Source organism: Bos taurus, chromosome 28 (genome assembly GCF_002263795.3).
Source record: "Bos taurus isolate L1 Dominette 01449 registration number 42190680 breed Hereford chromosome 28, ARS-UCD2.0, whole genome shotgun sequence".
NCBI classification, from domain to species: Eukaryota; Metazoa; Chordata; class Mammalia; order Artiodactyla; family Bovidae; genus Bos; species Bos taurus.
Genome location: NC_037355.1, coordinates 24,157,938 through 24,177,771, shown reverse-complemented (window position 1 = coordinate 24,177,771; position 19,834 = coordinate 24,157,938). Strand labels below are relative to the sequence as shown.

General features: G+C 36.8%; 1 protein-coding gene across 2 annotated transcripts in view; it reads left to right on the top strand.

Moving 5' to 3' along the window:
* Positions 1 to 19,834, top strand: part of CTNNA3 (catenin alpha 3) — a 1,905,103-nt gene that overhangs the window by 2,021 nt on the left and 1,883,248 nt on the right. Inside the window, exon 1 of one of the 2 annotated variants that reach the window (XM_005226478.5) lies at positions 17,876 to 18,014. The exons of the other annotated variant lie outside the window; for it this stretch is intronic. The gene's annotated coding sequence lies outside the window, so the exon portion shown is untranslated. Of the gene's footprint in view, positions 1 to 17,875; positions 18,015 to 19,834 lie in introns of those variants that run through there. 2 annotated transcript variants of the gene reach the window in all.

Genomic DNA, 19,834 nt, shown 5'->3' with positions numbered 1-19,834 from the left:
ACTGGTTTTCTTTTAAGGTTTTGTATAATTCTTTATCTACCAAATGAAATATTTATTGAGTGTCTGTGAGATGCAAAACATAGTTATTAGGCACAGAGATAGCAATATATTTAGTATTTGGAAGGATCTTCTCTAGTTACAAAATTTCTCCTTATGGACTTTCACAGGTATCAACAAAGCTACATGTTGAAAATTCTTCATCTCTGCCCGAAACCAATAGACAGTATTATTGACTACTTACATTATTTTGGACTTTAAAACAACAGAATTTATAAATAACTTTTGTAGAGGATTATCTATATGTTGTTCATATTTATATGAATTTTATGATCTGTGACAAAGAAATAGAATTAGGAAGAACAAATATTTTATAATAGAAGTCTGTGGAAATTAGAATTATTTGGAGGAAATCTAGGCAGCAAAGTGTAAAGAAAAAGTATAGAAGGTGCATGTTAAAACAGAGTTTCAGTTTTCAGATTTTCTGCTTATGGAAACATGAGAATGGAGTATGGCATGAGTAGGGTGGGAATTAGGGAAGATATGAAATTTTAATTCTGTTATTGGTGTTGAATTTGGGAATTATGGTTATATAAATAGAATATATTGAAGTAAAAAGCCAAGAAATTGCTAATAAATAAAACGATTTGATTTTCAGAGGTAGTGGCTGGTACAGAGAAGTCAAAATGGAGAGAGTAGAGGTATCAGTATTTGGTGGGAGGTAAGGTATAGGGTTGTGAATATTTAAAGAATATATTTTGCCTGCATCACCTTGTTTTAATTGTAGAATTTTATTTTTTCAGTGGTATTTAGAGAAAAATCATAGCTATGGAGGGATGGGAGTTCCATTCTTTGTTCACTCTGAACTTCTGCTAGCATGTTTCTATTTTTTCTTTGATATAGGAGGGATTAAGACTTAAGTAGAGAAGTTGGCAGCCCAATCTTGCCTGAAGAGAAACTATGTGCTTCGTAATGAAGACTTAAAAATAGTGTTTATTTATGGATCATTGGCTCATGGGAATGTTACTCTAGAGACTCAAAAAGAATGATTTTCTAAATCTTGTTTCGATACTGGATTTTAAGTGACATGATATTGTGGAACTTTGGGTGGAAGTCCAGAGTTTTGCCAAATTGCAAACCTAATGGAAAGTGACAGATAATTGAGACTATAGAATTTTTGAAAATGAACATGACTGTTAGCTGTTGCACCTGATTTTCACATGCTTAATTACTATTTTTAACTATATTATTGCTGTCTGGTACACAGCCAGTAATCTGCTACCAATTTAATCACTAACTTCCAGGGTCTGAGAAGTGACTAAATTCCTATGTGCAAATAGTAAGTTAGGTCAAATTTATTTGGGACCCCACCCCCCCCCCCGCCCCAACTCCCTTGCTTCTTTTTCCTGCTTTTCATTATCCTAACTGGCATGCTTGTGCTGCTTCAGGTCCCTCCATTAATGGTGAAAAACATTTGATGGAGAAGGCAATGTTTAGTACAAAAACCTTTAAGTATTGGAACTTGAAGACTTTAGCCCATATTTTATATTAGCACCATTCAAAACGTGATCAGCAGTTCTCAGTCATGAAACTGGTTCATGAAAGGAGCCTATACAAGCATTTATCTTCTTTGTTTATATGCATATGGAATAGAGAATTGGGTTGGAGTTGTACTAGATAATACATGAATAACGAGATTATAAATGAATAACTAGAATGAATAATATCTAGTATGATTAACTAGATAATGAATGAATTACCAGGTCTCAGCTGATGAATCTTCTGGAGGTAGTATCAATGCAAAGAGGCCTTGGGTTAGCTCATTGAGAAAACAGAATAACGGAGAAGCAGGATTCCTCAAAGGGCTACTTTGGCTCTATTCCAACATTGGCCTTGGAATTATTTGCTCTTTCTAGATGACTTGTGAACCAGATAATACTCTTAGTGCTGGGGATAGATACTAGTGAACCAAATTAAAGCCCTGCCCTTGTGGTGTTTCCTTTCTAGTGTTTGTGTTTTTATGGATAGGGATGAAGATGAAGGGAGAGTGAGAAATAAAACCTACCTCTCTGTGGTTCTCCAGAAGTACCAGGGTCTTTCTTAGTCCAGGGCTGGAGCTCATAGATTACGTTTCCATGGAAATTTGCAGGATTAATTAGCTTTTCTGTTAGAATCAGCAGTTCCCTTTCCAATATAGGTTAACAAAGGAATCCTAGTTTTAAGAATCAAATAATCAATGATATGCATTTTTGGTTGCCTATGCAATATCCATGTATTCTGCTCTTGCTAACTTACAGAACCCTGATTTAGGTCAAGAAATAAAGGCTTTATGCTATACGTAGTTATCTGCATCTTGTGTCCCCCCTGCTTTCCCTAAATTAGGATAGTTACATTTGGTTGAGATATATGCATAGCAATTCATGTAGACCTACCTCATTTTTTTTCAATTTCTTCGTAGTGTTTTACTACTATATGTGAAACAGGAGAGAAGGGGGCAAGTCACAACCTTTAAAAGAATGACATAGCCATGGGACACGACATGAATTGGTTAAAAACCAACTAGTCCAAGATAGTGGAAGATTTGGTTTCCAGTGGACCTTGAACTTCATTATATGCTCATTGTCATACATTAGCATGCTAAATGACACACCCACAAACACTATGACAGTTCTGAGGCTCACCATAAAAGTAAAAAAGTGAATGGTGGCCCAGTTCCTGGAAATCCCCACTCTTTCCCTGAATATTATAGTTGAAATAATTCACTGACTCATTAGCCTATGAGATTACCCAACCCATAAAAGCTAACTACCCCATATTTTGGGGCCTCTCGGCTTCTGAGATGGCCCACACTCTGTCTGTGGAGTTATTTCTCCCAAAGCCATTCTTGCCTTTTGAGATGGACTGCATTCTGTCTATGGAACATGCATCTCTAAATAAATTCACTTCTTACTTATCATTTTGTCTCTTACTGAATTCTTTCTGCAATGAGACGTAAAGAATATGAGCTTCATTTTTAAATTTATTTTATTTAACAAACTTTTGGCTGCACTGAGTCTTTGTTGCCTCATCAGGGCTTCTTGTTGGGTGCACAGACTAATCTTTATTTCACTAGAAGGAGGATCCTTAACCACTGGCCCATCAGGGGAGTCCCAAACCTGAACTTCCTTATATACTGAGACCAGATATATAGTTTTAGTTAAAGACTGTGGGTTCAAGTCCTTATTTGGATTTAGGTTGGGTTAGAGTCCTGGCACGTGGTTCAAGTTCCATCTGAGTTGTACAGTTTCATATGGATGTAGCATAATATATTTAGCTCATTCTATATTGATGAATATGTTTATTGTTTTTCATATATATTTTTTTACATTGCTATGCCATAATGATTAAATGCTTATTTCTTTTATATAATGCTTAAATTCTCCAATATGCTTAAATTCTTAAATGCTTAAATTCTCCATAATGCTTAAAATTCTCCAAGCTAGGCTTCAGCAATATGTGAACTGTGAACTTCCTGATGTTCAAGCTGGTTTTAGAAAAGGCAGAGGAACCAGAGATCAAATTGCCAACATCCGCTGGATCATTGAAAAAGCAAGAGAGTTCCAGAAAAACATCTATTTCTGCTTTATTGACTATGCCAAAGCCTTTGACTGTGTGGATCACAATAAACTGTGGAAAATCCTGAAAGAGATGGGAATACCAGACCACCTGATCTGCCTCTTGAGAAATTTATATGCAGGTCAGGAAGCAACAGTTAGAACTGGACATGGAACAACAGACTGGTTCCAAATAGGAAAAGGAGTACATCAAGGCTGTATATTGTCACCATGTTTATTTAACTTATATGCAGAGTACATCATGAGAAACGCTGGACTGGAAGAAACACAAGCTGGAATCAAGATTGCTGGGAGAAATATCAATCACCTCAGATATGCAGATGACACCACCCTTCTGGCAGAAAGTGAAGAGGAACTAAAAAGCCTCTTGATGAAGGTGAAAGTGGAGAGTGAAAAAGTTGGCTTAAAGCTCAACATTCAGAAAACAAAGATCATGGCATCCGGTCCCATGACTTCATGGGAAATAGATGGGGAAACAGTGGAAACAGTGTCAGACTTTATTTTTTGGGCTCCAAAATCAGTGCAGATGGTGACTGCAGCCATGAAATTAAAAGACGCTTACTCCTTGGAAGGAAAGTTATGACCAACCTAGATAGCATATTCAAAAGCAGAGACATTACTTTGCCAACAAAGGTTTGTCTAGTCAAGGCTATGGTTTTTCCAGTGGTCATGTATGGATGTGAGAGTTGGACTGTGAAGAAGGCGCCGAAGAATTGATGCTTTTGAATTGTGGTGTTGGAGAAGACTCTTGAGAGTCCCTTGGACTGCAAGGAGATCCAACCAGTCCATTCTGAAGGAGATCAGCCCTGGGATTTCTTTGGAAGGAATGATGCTCAAGCTGAAACTCCAGTATTTTGGCTACCTCATGCGAAGAGTTGACTCATTGAAAAAGACTCTGATCCTGGGAGGGATTGGGGGCAGGAGGAGAAGGGGATGACAGAGGATGAGATGGCTGGATGGCATCACCAACTCGATGGACGTGAGTCTGGGTGAACTCTGGGAGTTGGTGATGGACAGGGAGGCCTGGCGTGCTGTGATTCATGGGGCTGCAAAGAGTCAGACACGACTGAGCGACTGATCTGATCTGATCTGATCTGATGCCATAATGAATATCCCTGTTCAACATATCTTGATGTAATTTTATGAATATATCTTTAGGATAAATTCATTACATAGAATTGCTGAGTCAAAAGGAATGTTCATTTTACAATTTAATAAGTATTACCTTTAATTGGAAATATCAACTGAAGGTTAAAGAGTATAGAGTATTCATAATTTAAAATTTGAGAGCTGTTATCATATTTTTCTTCAAGAAGTTCATATCAATTTTTACCCCCACAAACAGCATATGTTGAAAGCTTATGTCCCTAACTCTCACCACTGTTGATAATGATCTTTTAGTGATAGGTAAAAATTATATCTTGTTCTTTTGATTTGTATTTGATTAATAGTAAGTATGGTTGAGCAATTTCTAAATATTAGCCCATTGTATTTCTTTTTTATACAAATTGCCTTTCCATATTTTTTGCTCTTCTTTTCTTTTCCAGTTTTATTGAGATATAATTGTTATACATCACTGTATGTTTAAAAAGTCCAGCATAATGGTTTGTTTTACATGTATAGTTGACCCTTGAACAACATGAATTGAATGACACAGATCCACTTATAAGCAAATTTTTTTTCAATAGTAAATAATATTATATTACATTATCTGTGGTTGGTTGAATCTTCAGATGTAGAACTGAAGATATGGAAGAACTGTGGATGTGAATAGTAACTCTAAACTATATGTGGAGTTTTGACCGTTAGGAGGGTCAGTGTTCCTAATTCCTGTGCTGTTCAAGGATCACCTGTATTGTAAAATGATTACTGTGATAAGTTTAGTTTGCATACATCGTTTCATATAGACACAATAAAAAGAAAAGGAAAAAAAGAAACTAAAGTTTTTTTAGTTTAGTAAACTCTTAGGGTTTACTCTCTTGATAACTTTCATGAATGTCATACAGCAGTGTTAACTATAATCATGTTGTACATTACATCCCAAGGGCTTATTTATTTTAAAACTGGAAATTTGTTCCTTTTTCACCAAAATTTGTTACTTTCCTCCAGTTCTCCTTCCCCCAACCACAATGCCCCATCTCTGGTAAGCACAAATATGATCTCTTTTTGTATGACTTTTTTTAAAAGATTCCGCATACAAATGAGATTATACAATATTTTTCTTTCCTCTGTCTGTCTTATTTTACCAACCATAATGCCCTCAAGTTCCATTCATGTTGGTATAAATGGCAGGATTTCCTCATTTTTTAATGGCAGAATAATATTTCTTTATACAGTGTATATTACCACAACTTCTTTATGCATCAATCAGTGGACACTAAAGTTGTTTCCGTGTCCAAGCTATTATAAATAATACTGCTATGAATATGGGGGTGCAGATATCTTTTTGAGTTAGTGCTTTGTTTCTTTTGAATATATTCCCAGAAGTAGAATTGCTGGATTGTATAGTAGTTCTATTGATAATTTTTGAGGAACCGCCATACTGTTTTCCACAGTGGCTGCACCAGTTTACAATCTCACCGAGATAGTACACAAGGGTTCCCTTTTCTCCACATCCTTGCATGTTATCTGTTGTCTTTTTGATTATGGCCATTCTATGGTATGAGGTGACATCTCATTGCAATTTTGATTTGCATTTCCCTAATGACGTTAGGGATTGATGTTGAGCATCTTTCAATGTACCTGTGGACCATTTGTTTATAGTCTTTAGAAAAATGTGTATTTCCAATCTTTTACCCACCCTTAGTTGTTGGTTTTTTTTTTTTTTTGCTATTGAATTGAATAAGTTCTTTCTTTATTTTGGATATTAATCCCTTACTGAATATATGATTTGCAGGTATTTTTCCCTATTCTGTAGGTTTTCTTTTCACTTTGTTGATTGTTTATTTTGCTGTGCAGAAGCTTTTTAGTTTGATGTATTCCCAATTGTTTATTTTGGCTTTTGTTTCCATTGCCTGAGGAAACCAACAAACAAAAATACTACTGAGACCTGTGTCAAAAGTATGCCATGCTTACTGCATATGGTTTCTTCTAGAAGTTTTATGGTGTTAGTCCTTACATTTAAGTCTTTAATCTACTTTAGGTTAATTTTTGTGAGTGGTGTAAGGTAGGGGTCTAGTTTTATTCTTTTACACGTGAATATCCAATTTTTCTAACACCATTTATTGAAGAGACTCTTATCCATTGAGTATTCTTGGCTCCGTTGTCAAATATTAGTTGACTTTATACTTAGGTTTACTTCTGGGCTCTCTATTCTGTTCCACTGGTCTATTTGTCATTTTTGTGCCAGTATCATACTGTTTTGATTGCTATAGCTGTATGGTAAACTTGAAATCAGGAAGTAAGATGCCTCTCACTTTGTTGTTTTTTCTCAGGATGACTTTGGCTATTCTGGGTCTTCTGTGGTCCTATATAAACTTCAGAAGTTCTTTCTACTTCTGAAAAAATGTCATTGAAATCCTGATAGAAATTGCGTTGAATCTATAGGTGGTTTTTGGTCAGTCTAGAGACTGACGTTTCAACAATAATAATTCTTGTAATCCATGAACAATGGATACTTTTCCATCTATTTTTGTCTTCTTAAATTTTTTCATCAATGTTTTCAGAGTAAAGATCTTTCACCTTCTTGCTTAAGTTTATTCCCAAGTATTTTACTGTTTTTCATGCTATTTTAAATGGAATTGTTTTCTTTTATTCTTTTTCAGATAATTCATTGTTAGTGTATAGGAATGCTACTGATTTTTGTATGTTAATTTTGTATCCTGCAACTTTATGAAATTCATTGATTAGAATGAATTTTTTCAGCTTTTCAGTAGAGTCTTTAATATTTTCTATATATAAAATTATGTCATTTTCAAATAGTGACAGTTTTACTTCTTCGTTTCCAAATCTGACGCGTTTTATTTTTTTTTGTGTGTGTGATTGCTCTGGCAAGAAGATCCAGTACTTATTTTTTTTTTAATTGCCCCATAGTAAATTAAGAAAATTATAATTTTTTTGTTTGCTTAATGTGTTGCAAGTATTTTCCTCCAATTTTTTGTTTATTTTACTTTTATTTTAAAATCATACATAAAATAAAATATTTTTGTGTTCAGTTTTTAAAACCTTTTCCTTTATGGCTTCTGAATTTTGTGTTTGGTTAGAAAGGATTTTCTACTTCAATTACTATACATAACTGTATTATATATAAATTCGCTCATACTGTCTTTCAGAATTTATAACTTTTGCTATATCTGGAATTGATTTTGAGCAAAGAAATGAGTCTTGGAATCAGCTGAATTTTAATTTTTCTTCTAAATGTTTATTTAGTTGATCTAATATGATTTATGTAAGAGTCACTCTTTCCTGCTAATTTAAAATCTTTATCATAAGATAAATTTATATTAGAGTCTGTGTTTCACTCTTTCTCCTGTTGTGGCAATATTCTTTAAAAAAAAATTTATTTTACATTGAGTATAGTTGATTTACAATGTTGTGTTAGTTTCAGGTGTACAGCAAAGTTTTTTAATATAGTTTTTTTAATATATTATGTATGCTGCTGCTGCTGCTAAGTTGCTTCAGTCGTGTCCGACTCTGTGTGACTCCAGAGAGGGCAGCCCACCAGGCTCCGCCATCCCTGGGATTCTCCAGGCAAGAACACTGGAGTGGGTTGCCATTTCCTTCTCCAATGCATGAAAGTGAAAAGTGAAAGGGAAGTTGCTCAGTCATGTGTGCGTGTATATATATTCATTCTTTTTCAGATTCTTTTGTCATATAGGTTATCACAGAATACTGAGTAGAGTTCCGTATTCTATACAGTAGGTTCTTGTTGGTTTTCTGTTTTATATATAGTAGTTTGTATATGTTAATCCCAAGCTCTTGATTTATCCCACTTTCCCTTTCCCCTTGGTAACCATAAGTTTTTGTGGTAATGTTTTTATCTAATTTTTCTGTAATCTCTACTTTCCCCGCCTTTTCTTTTCTTCTTTATTTATTCTAAAAAAATTTTTTTTTCATTCAGGAGGACTTAAAATATTGTGTTGGTTTCAGGCATGTAGCAAAATGATTCAGTTCTTTTTCAGTTTATATTCCATTATAGATTATTATAAGATATTGAAAATAATTTACTGTGCTACATAGTAAATCCTTGTTGCTTATTTATTTTATTTATTGGAGTTTGTATCTGTTAATCACATACTCATTTGATCCTCTCTCCCTCCCTGTTCCTTTTGGTAACTATGTTTGTGTTCTATGTCTATGAGTTTGTTTCTGTCTTTATATATGAATTCATTTGTATTATTATTATTTTTTAAAATTAATTAATTTATTTTTGGTTGCACTGGGTCTTCATTGCTGCATGTGAACTTTCTCTAGATGTGGCAAGCATTTGTTGGTGGCCACTTGGATTATTTCCATGTCTTGGTTATTATAATGCTGCCATGAACATTGGGGTGCTTGTGTGTTTTCAAATTAGAGTTTTCAATTTTTTCTTGATATATATCCAGAACTGTGATCATTGGATCATATAATAGCTCTAGTTCCATTTTTTTGAGGAACTTCTCTACTGTTTTCCATAGTGGCTGCACTGATATTTAACGTTCCCACCAACAGTGTGGGAAGGTTCTCTTTTTTCCACACCAGCATTTATTTGTAGATTTTTCAATGGTGGCCATTCTGACTGGTGTGAGGTGACACATCATTGTGTTTTTGATTTATATTTCTTTAGTAATTAACAATGTTAAGCATCTTTCCATGTGCCTGTTGGCTATCTGTGTTTTTGGAAAAGCATCTACTTAGGTCTTCTGCCCATTTGTTGATTGAGGCATTTACTTTTTTTTTTTCCCTCAATTTTGAGTTGTATGAGCTCTTTGTGTATTTTGGATATTAACTCCTTGTTGGTCACATTGTTTGCAAGTATTTCCTCCCATTTCATACATTGTCTTTTTGTTTTACTGATGATTTTCTTTGCTGTGCAAAAACTTTGAAGTTTGATTATGCCCCATTTGTTTGTTTTTGCTTTTATTTCTGTTTGCTTTGGGAGGTGAATCTAAGAAAATATTACTATAATTTATGTCTGAGAATATTTTTCCCTATGTTCTTGTTTAGGATTTTTATGGTGTCATTTCCTATATTTAGGTCTTTAAACCATTTTGAGTTTGTTTTTGTATGTGGTGTGAGTTTTCTAATTTCATTGATTTATATATAGCTGTCCAGCTTTCCTTACACCCAACACTTTTTTTTCCCATTGTATATTCTTGCCTCCTCTGTAGTATAGTAATTGACTGTAGGTGCATGGGTTTATTTCTAGGCTCTCTATTCTAGTTCATTGATCTGCAAGTCTGTTTTTGTGCCAGTACCACACCGTTTTGATTACTGTAGCTTTGTAGTATAGTCTGAAGTCTGGTTATACCTCCGGCTTTGTTCTTTTTCCTCAGGATTGCTTTGGCAATTCTGGGTCTTTTGTGATTCTATATATATTGTAGAACTTTGTGTGGGGGGGGAATAATTTTGATTTTTAAAAATCATTTTATTTATTTATTTTTATTTATGGCTATGCTGGGTCTTTATTGCTGGGCATGGGCTTTCTCTAGTTGTGGTATATAGACTTCTCATTGCAGTGGCTTCTCTTGTTGCAGAGCATGGGCTCTAGGGCACACAGGCTCCAGTATTTGTGGCACATGGGCTCAGTAGTTGCAGCTCCTGGGCTCTAGAACACAGGCATAGTAGGTTCTATTGTGGCACCCTGGCTTAATTGTTCCGTGGCCTGTAGGATCTTCCTGGATCAGGGATTGAACCTATGTCTCTTGCATTGGCAAGTGGATTCTTTACTACTGAGCCACTAGGGAAGCCCTATATTGTAGGATTATTTGTTCTAGCTCCGTGAAAAATGTCATTGTTAGTTTGATAGGAATTGCATTGAATGTGTAGATTGTTTTGGGCAGTATGACCAATTTAGCAATATTAATTCTTCCAATCCAGGTGCATGGAATATCTTTCCATGTCATTGAATTTTCTTAAATTTCCCTTATCAGCGTTTTACAGTTTTCAGCTTATGGGTCTTTTACCTCCTTTAAGTTTATTCCTAGGTATTTTATTTTTTTGATGTGATATTAAAAGGATTATTTTTCCATTATTAGTGTAAAAAAATGCAACTGAGTTTAGTATATTAAGCTTGTATCCTGCTACCTTGCTGATGCAATCCTTACTTTAAGATGCTTTTGAACTGTGGTGTTGGAGAAGACTCTTGAGAGTCCCTTGGACTGCAAGGAGATCCAACCAGTCCATTCTGAAGGAGGTCAGCCCTGGGATTTCTTTGGAAGGAATGATGCTAAAGCTGAAACTCCAGTACTTTGGCCACCTCATGCGAAGAGTTGACTCATTGGAAAAGACTCTGATGCTGGGAGGGATTGGGGGCAGGAGGAGAAGGGGCCGACAGAGGATGAGATGGCTGGATGGCATCACTGACTCGATGGACGTGAGTCTGGGTGAACTCTGGGAGTTGGTGATGGACAGGGAGGCCTGGCATGCTGCAATTCATGGGGTTGCAAAGAGTCGGACACGACTGAGCTACTGAACTGAACTGAACTGAGCTGAACATGTTTTATTATCTGGAAGGATTAATCTTTCTCCGTATTCTTTTCTCCTCCTTCAGGGTTTTCTGATATCTAATCACATACTATTTATTTCCAGATGAATTTTAGTGTAACATTTTAGAAAATTATTATAATAGCCTTTGAATATTTTAATTCAGGGAGAAAATAATGCCCTTTTAATGTTTAATCTCCTTATACATCAGGGCTTCCCTCGTGGCTCAGATGGTAAAGAATCTGCCTGCAGTGCAGGAGACTCAGGTTTGATCTCTGGGTTGGGAAGGTCCACTGAAGAAGGGAATGGCTACCCACTTCAGTATTCTTACCTGAGAATTCCATGGACAGAGAATCCAGGTGGGCTGCAGTCCATGGGGTTGTAAAAAGTAGGACACGACTGAGCAACTAACACAGACACACCAATACATCATCTTTTTGTTTACTCACTTCTTGTTTGTCCTTCAGTAGAGTTGTCTTTACGCAAGTATTTTATACATTTTGGTTATTATCTTTGGTATTATTCATAGCCTGGCATCTTTCCTTCCATCACATTTTTAACACCGGCTATTTATTTGTAAGAAGGATTTGAGTCCACGTTTGTATTTCTAAGATTGCCTCTGGTGGTTGAGGCACAGCTGATATACAAATGGGACTTGGGGACCCAGATCTCTGAGTGTGCTTCTTCAACTAGGTATATCCTCCCTGAACTGTACCATCATCCAGCCCACATATGTATATGTTAAAAACATTTATTGATTTATTTGCCTGCCTCAGGTCTTAGCTGCGGCACGAGGGATCCTTGATCTTCATTGCGTCATGCGGGATATTTAATTGTTGCATGTGAACTCTTAGTTGTGGTGTGTGGGATCTAATTCCCTGACAAGAGATTGAACCCATACCCCTCCATTGGGAACATGGAGTCTTAGCCACTGGACCCAAGGGAAGTTCCCAGCCCACATGTACTTTATTTTTAAAGCATTTTTATAAAACTTAACTTTTTAAACTGAAAAATTTATATTTGCATGTTTATTTTTATTTTAGTAAAGGGTGCTTTAGCTAGAATTCTTGATTGCAACCAAGAGTCTGGTCTGGATAGCTCTAGCTGAGTTTTTCATAAATGATACTAGACAGCTCATAGATTTTCTGGGAGAGCCATTGAACAGCCAAAGAAAATGCAACTGTAGGAAGAATGGTCCAACTGTACCTGAGGAATGGTCCTATGGGTGTACTAGATTCCATTATTCCTTGCTCTTGCACGGGGTAGTGGAGTCCTTCTACAACTATCCTAGAAGGATCTGACGTCTGTAACCTTTAAAAATCTCATCCAAACTGTCTTTGATGGTGAAATCTGGGTCCCAGTACTTCAAGGGAGTCTGAGAAGAGCAGGTTTCTTAACTTTCCAGTCTCTCCAGTAGAGGAGGAAAGCTGGGCCAGGGCTGGAAATGGTGTTAGCAAACAGCATTTGCCACAGAGGGCTTTCAGTGAAAATATATCTTCCTTTGGCCTTGACCTTAGGTCCTCAGTTCTCTGATTCTCTTTTCACAAGGAAACTGCTATCAGTTTCTGGTGAAAATTAAAAAAGAATTGTTTCATATCAATATGTACAAATTTACTTTTCATCATAGCTACCACTTGGTTGAATTTAATTTATTTTTCTATGCTATTCTTGATTATTTTAATGTTGTTTCTATCTATTGGTGAGGACTAATATTCTCTAGTAAAGACATCAGTCAGTTTAGTTCAGTTGCTCAGTTGTGTCTGACTCTTTGTGACCCCATGGACCACAGCACGCCAGGCCTCCCTGTCCATCACCAACTCCCGGAGTTTACCCAATCTCATGTCCATCAAGTCAGTGATGCTATCCAACCATCTCATCCTCTGTCGTCCCCTTCTCCTCCTGCCCTCAATCTTTCCCAGCATCAGGGTCTTTTCAAATGAGTCAGCTCTTTGCATCAGGTGGCCAAAGTATTGGAGTTTCAGCTTCAACATCAGTCCTTCCAATGAACACTCAGGACTGATTTCCTTTAGGATGAACTGGTTGGACCTCCTTGCAGTCCAAGGGACTCTCAAGAGTCTTTTCCAACATCACAGTTCAAAAGCATCAATTCTTTGGCGCTCAGCTTTCTTTATAGTCCAACTCTTACATCCATACATGACCACTGGAAAAACCATAGCCTTGACTAGACAGACCTTTGTTGGCAAAGTAATGTCTCTGCTTTTTAATATGCTATCTAGGTTGGTCATAACTTTCCTTCCAAGGAGTAAGTGTCTTTTAATTTCATGGCTGCAGTCACCATCTGCAGTGATTTTGGAGCCCCCAAAAATAAAGTCAGCCAATGTTTCTACTGTTTCCCCATCTATTTGCCATGAAGTGATGGGATAGGATGCCATGATCTTCGTTTTCTGAATGTTGAGCTTTAAGCCAACTTTTTCATTCTCCTCTTTCACTTTCATCAAGTGGCTCTTTAGTTCTTCTTCACTTTCTGCCATAAGGGTGGTGTCATCTGCATATCTGAGGTTATTGATATTTCTCCAAGCAATCTTGATTCTAGCTTGTGCTTCATCCATCCAGCCCAGCGTTTCTTTGCATATAAGTTAAATAAGCAGGGTAATATACAGCCTTGACGTACTCCTTTTCCTATTTGGAACCAGTCTGTTGTTCCATGTCCAGTTCTGTTGCTTCCTGACCTGCATACAGATTTCTCAAGAGGCAGGTCAGGTGGTCTGGTATTCCCATCTCTTTCAGAATTTTCCACAGTTTATGGAACTCTTTTGCTTTTTCTTCCTTTTTTTTTGTAAGGGCTACAAATTGTTAAAATATGAAATGCTTTTGTATTCCTTCTCTCTGTCTCTAGTAGCCTTCTTTCACTTGGCCTCTGCCTGGGACCCTCTAGATTTTCCTTAGACCCAGCAACTAAAGGATAAACTCTCACATAGAGGGGGCTTTCCAAGACCCAGCTCCAGGCTAGACTCTGATTAGTTGGGGCCTAATCCATGCTGGTTGTTAAATATTTTTAATATCTCCCCTAATTGTAGGCAAATGAAATCCAATTGGATTCTGTATATTTCCTAAGCTTTTTTCTCTGGTTACAGTTCAAATCATACTAATGAGAAAATATATGACAATTTATGTAACTAGTCTCTCTTGATGCACATTTAGGTTGTTTCTAGCTTTTTATTATCACAAAAATACTACACACTGCAGTCCTTGCCTTGCATCTTTTACACATGTTCAGGTTCCTAAACTGTTTGTTTAGTCTAAGAATTTGTGCATATAAAATTTTATGGATGTCGCCAGAGTGCCTCCTCAGAAGATGTTTAACCAGTATATACTTCAACCAACAGTATATGGACAGCCAACATTTCTTTAGCTTGTCAAAGAAGATTTTTAAAAAGATATAAAAGTTGTTTTAGTGAAACCAGTGTACCTTCTTTAGTTATGATATTGAAAAAAAGGAGGAGAAAAATTTTATTAGTTTAGTTTGAGTGGCTCTTAATACAACTATACCAAAATGAGATCATTGCTCTCCTTTCCAATTAATAATATTTTGATACTATATTAAAATTTTATGTGGATTAACATTAGATTTTCAGAATCTGCCTTTACTTAAATATGCTAACCATAATTTTGTGATAATATATTTTTTATTATATTTTTCAGTGTTCTGCAGTATAGTGGTTCTCACCCCAGAATACTTTTGCTTCCCAGGAGACATTTGATAATGTCTAGAGAATCCCAGGGATGGGGAGCCTGGTGGGCTGCCATCTATGGGGTCGCACAGAGTCAGACATGACTGAAGCGACTTAGCAGCAGCAGCAGAGCTATTTGTGATTACTACAACTAGGAGGCTGATGATACTGGCATCTAGTGGATAGAGGCCAAATATGCTGCTAAATATCAGCAACTCAAGACAGCCTTCCCCCGCCCAACCCCCGACTCCACAACAAATTATCCAGCCTAAAATGTTAATAGTGCTGAGAATGAGAAGGCCTGCTATAATAAAATACACCTGGAAATGGACATTTATTTAAACATTGTCCCACTGTCTTTTCTGTCTGGTTTATCAATTTCTTAAGATTGTTGGCACAGTCTTTCCTTTTTTAAAAAAAGTAACGAATTTTTGGCTATGCTGGGTCTTGATTGCTCTGCAAGGGCTTTCTCTGGTCACGGTGAACTGGGGCTGCTCTCTAGCTGTGGCGTGGGGCTTCAATAGTTGTGGAGCATGGGCTTAGTTGCCCCACAGCATTAGTGGAATCTTCCCAGACCAGGGATCAAACTGGCATCCCTGAACTGGCAGGCAGATTCTTAACCACTCGACCACCAAGGAAGGTCTTGTTCCTTGGTATATAATATGAAAGCAAGCTTCCTCTCTGTGACTTGTTAACATGGAATCTACCTGGGAGTAGAGGAGCTAGGTTGTACTTTTCTTGTCCTTCCACCCTCAAATTCAACCTAAGAGTTTTTATGTTGTTTTGTGTGTTTTTCACAAGTCTTTGCTCATTGTAGTAGTCCATTCTTCTAATAGGCCAATATCACCTTTTCCTTCTTTTGTATGTCCTTTAAAAATCTGAGTCTTTAGAAAACTCCTTAGATAGCACATTGAGTTATTTTTATGTCCAGTCTCTCCCATTTTTTTCCTCACTTGCGGTTGCAGTGGTGAGTTTTATTTTTTGACCTGTCTTTCATTTTAGAATCTCTGGCTCTGGGAAATCCTTATGTTTTCTATAAATTGCTAAGCAATCTAAGGTACTTTGCTTTTTATTTTCTTCCTTGGCCGTAATGAACTCTAAGGTGATATATTCAATTTTTCCCAAGGTTCCTGTCACTTTCGCTTCACTAATGCATTCCTCTTTGTTGGTAAGGATTAAGCCCAGGGTAGCCCTTCCAGTCTTAGTCTCTTTTGCTCTCTAAATGATCAAGTTGCTGATAGAAAGGCAGATGATAAAGGAGAGGAGTGATTCCTCAGTGCAAATTTTAATTACTTTATTGTCTCTTTGGGTTTACTGAATTCTTTTACTTTAGTTTTTAACCAGGTCTCTTTTTTTATCCTGACATTTCACTTCAGTCAACTGTCTTTTCATTTTACTTAGAATTTCCATCACTTCTTACCCAGAATTTTTAACTTTCAATATTTCACTGAGAGAACAAGAGTTGATGTATTATAAATTCTCTTTTGTCTTGAGGATAATTTCCCCTGTCTCCTTCCTTTATTGTTATACAGTCTTCTAAGTTTGGATTTTTTTTCCTGTTTACTTGTTTTGTTAAAGACAGGAGATTTATTCAGTCCTGGTGTCTATCGTGAGATATATACATATCTATATCCCTTTTGAGCTCTGTCACTATCAGTTTTGGAGCTACATTATTTCTCTCTCAAATCTTAAAGTGCAGGGCAAGTATCTTGTTAAATTCCTGGGCTACAGGAGCTACATATTCATCTGGGGTAACTATTCTCCTATTCCTATTGTTTGGTCCTCTACTGGAGGTGAATTTTATCTTAGATAATTTGGAGCAATTTAGATTCCCTTTTCTAACAGAGGTGCATAAAACCTAATCTCTAGCATAGCCTCTGCCAGTGGGTTTTTTTTTTTTTTTGGTATGTCTACTCCTACTGTTGGGGCTATAATATCCCAGGGCACAATATATCATTCTTCCCTTGTCCTCATTTATCCTGTGTTGCATATTTGGGAACTAAAAATCTTCCAGCTGAGTGTAGTTAGAAATATGTTGCTGGAAGGTGGCCAGGAAACATCTCTGGTTATCTAAAAAGCAGCTCCTGAGCAGTAACAGAGTGAAAGCTGGCTTTTTGTTTGGCTCTCTGTCTCAAGTCTCTGATAGGAAGTCAAGATACATGGATTTGAGGGTCTGGCCCTGTGGCTGCTTTAAATTTAGGCACAGGGGAGTTCTAGGTTTCCTCCCTCCTAATTTGTTCCATTCATGAAGTAGATAAGGTAGAGTGGCCAGATTCAGCAAATAAAAATATAAGACACACAGATTTGACTTTTAGGAAAACAACCAATAATCTTTTCAGTACATTTCAAACACCGCATAGGACATATGGCAGAAAATTATTCATTGTTTATCTGAAATTCAAACTTGGCTGGGCATTCTATATTTTATCTGGCAATTATAAGGTCAGAGAAAATTTCCCCCAATGTTTGAAACAGTTAATGAGGTCTTTTGTGCCTCAGGTACTGGTTTAACAGGGTCTTTTCTGGTTTTGTAAAGGTTGCCCTTCCCAGTCTTCCTTCACCTGCAGGGCTGTCAGCACTGAGAGGACTGGAGGAAGTTTGTAAAGAGTCTGGGAGCCGTTAAAGAGGAACAGAGCCAAGACCTGGACTCCTTCCCTGTAGTTACTATTAGAAAGTATTTTGTGCATTGAACTGGTCATGATTAAAAAAGGACTGAGTAAGAAAGAACACCAAAGATCTTAGGTTAGGACTCTTGTTGTGGTCTGCGTTACCCAATGCGAGATGCTGTTTGGGCACTTGTGTGACTGGAAGCAGAAGGCCCTCCTGATCCAGCCACTTGGTGAACCGAAAAGTTCTAGGCGTGGCTGCCGTGCTATACCTCTAAGGGACAGGCTGCCTCTCTCTTTAAGAATCACTGCAACCACTGTATTTGCAGCAGCAAAGGCAAGAGCACAGCAGGCAGAAAGGCCACGTGGAACTGCAGGGGATCTGTTTTCATCAGTAAACTGTGTGCCAGGAGCAGAACACCAGCAGCCCTCAACAGGGCCCTCTTGTATCGAATACAATTTTCTGGTTTTCTCTTTCTGAGGTATGTGGATCGAAAGGCTCCCAGAGTTCTTGAACAGTTTAAGGAACAAGAGAGATATTGGACTCCCTGCCAGTGTGGCAGTTGGGAAGTATTTTTAATTTGAAAATTAATAGATAAGACCTCTTTTTTGCCCCAAACTACAGAGGTAGTTGCTACTATTAGCACATAGATACATGTATATTATATATTTGGCATCATAACATATATTGTTTTATAAATAGCTAAGTTCTATAAAAGTTTCTTTTTTCCTTTTCTAAGATGTCATGACCTGAGAAGGCTATATATATTTTACTGTGGTCTTGTGCTTAGCAGTTTTAAAGATATAGCTTAGATCAATAAACATATGTTAATGAGTTTGAGTGAACTCCGGGAGTTGGTGATGGACAGGGAGGCCTGGTGTACTGGGATTCATGGGGTTGCAAAGAGTCGGACACGACTGAGCGACTGAACTAAACTGAACTGAACTGAATGAAAAAATATAAAGTTTTGTGATTCCTTATCATTCTTGCATATTTTTCATCTTTGTCAGCCTGTATCCATTAATATTTTTAAAAGACCAAGCTAAAAATTTTACCTATAATAGTTAATCATCCTTGGTAATTATTTTTAACTTTAATTACTTGTTTTACTCTGGTGCCTTAGTTTATATCGTATAATCTTGTGTTTATGCACACACTAAGCTAAAATAATATATTGATTGTTGATCCTCTTAATTGCATTCTTCTAGCAGGAAATATAGGAGCATGTTTATTATGATCTTAGGGTAGGAAATAATTTCTTAAGTAGGACCCCCCAAATATAAGCAATAAAGTAAAAGACAATAAAGTAAAATACTTAATTATATTAACATAAAAACTTTGTTTGTGAAAAAATCACGTAAAAGAAGATAAATGGAAGATACCAACTGAGGGGATATATTAATATTTACAAATCGGCCTTTAAAATGGATGGCATTGTTGTTACCCTTTTCCTTCCCATGTATCCACGTCCTTTGCCATGTGACATTGTGGTTTCCCGCTAGAGACAGAGTATATTTCCCTGTACTTGAACTTGGTTAGTATTAGACTTGATTGTGTGATTTGCTTTGCCCATTGAAATGTGGGCAGGAGAGGCAGAGTCCTCGTTTGAAGCTTATATTTTAAGATGCATTGTGTTTCCAACTGTTCTAAAATTTTTGTTGTTGCCATGGGAAAAACAGGATTCCAGTAGCCTCCTTGTCCAAGGAGGATGAGAAACACGTGAAGTAGATCTGGAGTACTGCTTGGCGTAAGCCAGCGAGGCCCATCCTGGCCAACTCCCAGCCAACCTGAAAATGTACAAGACATAATGTTGTTTTATGCCACTGAATTTTAGGATAGTTTTGCATGTAGAATTATTGTGGAAACAGCTGACTTATAGACATATTCAATTGAAATTATCCAAAGAACTCCTAAAAAATTAATGAGGAAAAGAATAATCTTAACAGGGAAATGGGTCTATGATAAGTGAAAAAGTAATTCACAGATGAGAAAATTGAAATGACCAATACATAGGTGAACAGATGGTTAGCTTGTTTCACTGGTTATCAGGTAAATATAGATTCAATAAATGATGAGACAGTTTATCATACCTATTAGATTGGCAAAAATTAATGTCTGGCAATACTGAGTATCTGTAAGGATATGAAAAAAAACAGGACTTTTATATATATAGATGGTGGAATGCTTAAGAATACAAAGAGAGAGACTTCCTTGGTGGTCCAGTTGTTTAGACTACAGGCTTCCATTGCTGGGGACATGGGTTCAATCCCTGGTTGGGAAACTAAGATCCTTCATGCATGT